This window comes from Coregonus lavaretus (assembly GCF_964263955.1).
Source record: "Coregonus lavaretus genome assembly, chromosome: 2".
Taxonomy (NCBI): Eukaryota; Metazoa; Chordata; class Actinopteri; order Salmoniformes; family Salmonidae; genus Coregonus; species Coregonus lavaretus.
In genome coordinates, this window is record NC_139989.1 from 81,679,525 (window position 1) to 81,684,237 (window position 4,713).

Here is a 4,713-nt window from a genome sequence, read left to right on the forward strand (position 1 = left end):
TTATGGAGAATCTCTCTACTCTCATCAAACCTGTGACAGAGCTCTTCCAGAAAGATAGACCTTGGGTGGGGTCAGAACAATGTCAGCAGGCATTTGAAACAACGAAGACGCAGCTGTCTTCCTCCTCAGTGTTAGTGCACTACGACCCTCACATGCCAGTAATATTGGCTTGTGATGCCTCACCATATGGGGTGGGTGCTGTCATCTCACATACAATGCCCCATGGTAGTGAGAGGCCTACTGCATATACTTCACCCACACTCAAATAGAGAAGACAGAGGTGAAGTATGCCCAAATAGAGAAGACAGAGGTGAAGTATGCCCCAAATAGAGAAGACAGAGGTGAAGTATGCCCCAATAGAGAAGACAGAGGTGAAGTATGCCCAAATAGAGAAGACAGAGGTGAAGTATGCCCCAAATAGAGAAGACAGAGGTGAAGTATGCCCCAATAGAGAAGACAGAGGTGAAGTATGCCCCAATAGAGAAGACAGAGGTGAAGTATGCCCCAATAGAGAAGACAGAGGTGAAGTATGCCCCAATAGAGAAGACAGAGGTGAAGTATGCCCCAATAGAGAAGACAGAGGTGAAGTATGCCCCAATAGAGAAAACAGAGGTGAAGTATGCCCCAATAGAGGAGGAGGCCCTAGGGATCATATTTGGGGTAATGAAGTTCCATGACTACCTATATGGTGGTAAGTTTACATTGACAGACCATCAGCCTCTTGTTAAAATACTAGGACCAACAACAGAGACGACGAGGTTAGACTCAGACATAGAAGACATGGTAAGGAGATGGCCCAGGTTAGACTCAGACATAGAAGACATGGTAAGGAGATGGCCCAGGTTAGACTCAGACATAGAAGACATGGTAAGGAGATGGCCCAGGTTAGACTCAGACATAGAAGACATGGTAAGGAGATGGCCCAGGTTAGACTCAGACATAGAAGACATGGTAAGGAGATGGCCCAGGTTAAACTCAGACATAGAAGACATGGTAAGGAGATGGCCCAGGTTAGACTCAGACATAGAAGACATGGTAAGGAGATGGCCCAGGTTAGACTCAGACATAGAAGACATGGTAAGGAGATGGCCCAGGTTAGACTCAGACATAGAAGACATGGTAAGGAGATGGCCCAGGTTAGACTCAGACATAGAAGACATGGTAAGGAGATGGCCCAGGTTAAACTCAGACATAGAAGACATGGTAAGGAGATGGCCCAGGTTAGACTCAGACATACAAGGTTATCACTGGTTAAACCCAGCTTTTCAGCTGACATGCTGTCTAAGATACAGGACAAGGGGTTGGGCAAGAGTCTTCGTTTTTTTTACAGTCGGAACAAACAGTGCTTGTCCCAGATTACCGGGGAGGAGAGAGAGAGAGAAATGGAGACCCGGGGTTGTGAAAAGGCTACTTGGTCCTGTAACCTACTTAGTGCAGACTGAGGGAAAAACTGTGTAAGGAGCATGTGGATCAAATGATGATGCAACCCAATGAAAGAGAAGAGCTGAATGTGTCAGAGTGGAACATCTCTGATTGGGACTTGGACACTACCACTGGGACGGGCACCAATACAGACACACAGATGGTTCCAGGCCGTGAGCCTGAGGGTCCAGAGCATCATGAGAGGCCGAAAAGGGTCAGAAGACCTCCGGACCGATTGGATCTGTAAACAGGTTGTATATGAGTTGAGAAGTGAAAAACTGTTTTGGAAAACTCATGATGTTCGTCAAGGATGTTTTCAGAGGAAGTGAGAATTTCCTGGGGAGGAGTTTGGTGTATTGAGAAATGTATTATGTGTTAACGAGTTTAGATTTAAAATGGTTGCAAATAGCCAATGGGATTTGTATGCAGGAGTTTATTTGAATTAACAAATTACATTGGGTTTTCCATTCTTGCATTGAAGTGATTGGATTATGAGATGCAAGGGCAGTAAAAAGTTTAATGATGTATTGGTTGGGCTGAAGACGCTGTAGAGAGTGGTCCACTGGAATGTGTTAAGGAGAACATGAAATAAATCTGTTCAGTTTATTATAAGTACGCCTCGGAGTCTTCAGTAAAATAACCCAGCATCTTAGGATGCAACAATGATCCTTTATCATGTTTACAAAATAACAGATTGAAAGACAACAAATAGACTAATTGTAATTAATTAAAAATATGTTTGAGACATGGGACATGGCCTTGTGTTGCTGCACTGTCTAAATATGTTAGAGACATGGGACATGGCCTTGTGTTGCTGCACTGTCTAAATATGTTAGAGACATGGGACATGGCCTTGTGATGCTGCACTGTCTAAATATGTTAGAGACATGGGACATGGCCTTGTGTTGCTGCACTGTCTAAATATGTTAGAGACATGGGACATGGCCTTGTGTTGCTGCACTGTCTAAATATGTTAGAGACATGGGACATGGCCTTGTGTTGCTGCACTGTCTAAATATGTTAGAGACATGGGACATGGCCTTGTGATGCTGCACTGTCTAAATATGTTAGAGACATGGGACATGGCCTTGTGTTGCTGCACTGTCTAAATATGTTAGAGACATGGGACATGGCCTTGTGTTGCTGCACTGTCTAAATATGTTTGAGACATGGGACATGGCCTTGTGTTGCTGCACTGTCTAAATATGTTAGAGACATGGGACATGGCCTTGTGATGCTGCACTGTCTAAATATGTTAGAGACATGGGACATGGCCTTGTGTTGCTGCACTGTCTAAATATGTTAGAGACATGGGACATGGCCTTGTGTTGCTGCACTGTCTATCTGCCTTAACAAACAGTGACACATTATATTATTATTCATATTATTATTGACATTTAACATGGAAAAGAGGTGACCCCTTGACTTTTTCCACATGTTGTTACGTTACGGCCTTATTATAAAATTGATTAAATGAAATAATGTCCTCATCAATCTACACACAATACCCCATAATGACAAAGCGAAAAACAGGTTTATAGAAATGTTTGCAAATGTATAAAAATTCAAAATGAAAAAAAAACGTATGTACATAAGTATTCAGACCCTTTGTTATGAGACACGAAATTGAGCCCAGGTGCATCCTGTTTCCATTGATCATCCTTGAGATGTTTCTACAACTTGATTGGAGTCCACCTGTGGTAAATTCAATTGTTAGGACATGATTTGGAAAGGCACCTGTCTATATAAGGTCCCACAGTTGACACACCCCACTCTATAGTCATTGGTTGCACTAATTGAACTGTTTGTCTACATAACCTGGTTCAATCATGCATGACATCAGTTGATATACAGAGTGTGAGACTCTCTATATATATTTATAGCTTCCAGTTCATTCTCCGTTAGTCAGCACCTCTACACTAAATAATGTTCTCTGGGGGTGCGCCAGCTCATGCTTTTTATTAGAGACTTTAGTCCCCAGAGGTCTTAACCTGGAACCACTAAAACAATTTGGGAGACAGGGCAATCATATTTTTTGTGAAGAATCCATTCCCTTGGTAGGGAAATCGCCCGATCACACTGAAATCGCCCTATCTGGAGAAGAAAAATGGACAAAGCAGAGCATTTTGGAGAGATTCTCCGGGCCTCTAACAGCAATGTCTACTGTGATGATGGCATTGAAGCTGGGATTAACATTTGGAGCATCCACGGCAACTTGCGAGAACTCTTTTTCAACATAGAAAAACGTATTCAGTGAGCACAGACGGAGCATGTTGCACAGGAGGAAAGAGCAGCTGATTCAACTGACATTTGAGAGGGATCTTACAAGCAAATTCCGTGGGGAGTGGAAGGAGAGACTGCTGAGGAGGTTCAACACAGCATCAAGGAGGCTGCAACTCTTTTGAATCTGGGTGAGAACAGGCAGCCTGGCTGGGCTTGTAGTATTGAGTTATTTGCTAGCTTTTGGAAATGCGTGGCAAATGTCAGAAATAGGCGTAGACGTGATTTTCTTTATTGGCGTTGCTGCCAAGTCTACTGCTTGATTTCTGTGATTGGATTGGAAAAGTTTGGATTGTTTTTAATGTTGTTTTATAATGTAGAAGAGGTGCTTTGCATTACATTGATGAGGGTGGGCAGACCTTGACCAATGGTTGAGTAACGATGTAGCTATAGTGTTGCCATTAACAACTCGTTGCTATGGAATACTAATGTCTCTGTTATCATACGCAGCGTAGGACGGCACTCTGGTGGGAAGACAGCTTGGTAGCTGCGTCCAAGCTGCATTGGACCGATAAGTCCTGGTAGTGCGTTGTACATTATTGGTTGCTTTCCGCCATTGGAAATGCTTTGTATTGGCATGAGGAAGGGTTATTACGGTAATTAGCAACTGTTGTGCATTGTATTGGCATGATGAAGTGTTATTACGGTAATTAACAACTGTTTTGCATTGGATTGATGGGTATTTTGCATGTAGCTGTGTAGCGTTGTCATAACTTGCAATTTCCGGAGCCGGTTATGAATTGTCGACGTTTGTAAAGCGGTGCAGTAGCCTGTATTCTTGCGGCAAGACAGCCGTGCGTGGCTGCAAATACATTGTGTGTAATTGTACTATCGATTATTATCCACCCTGTGTTATCAGCAAGCGAAAATAGTTGTGCCCCCTTAGTAATTTCTGATGCCCCCTTGCCGAGTTAATCCTGCCGCCGGGCCTGGGTTACAGGTGAAATAAATTATGGTGAACGTGCAAGGTGATGAGATTGATGCTCCTTTCCAATAAATATCGAGGGTCTT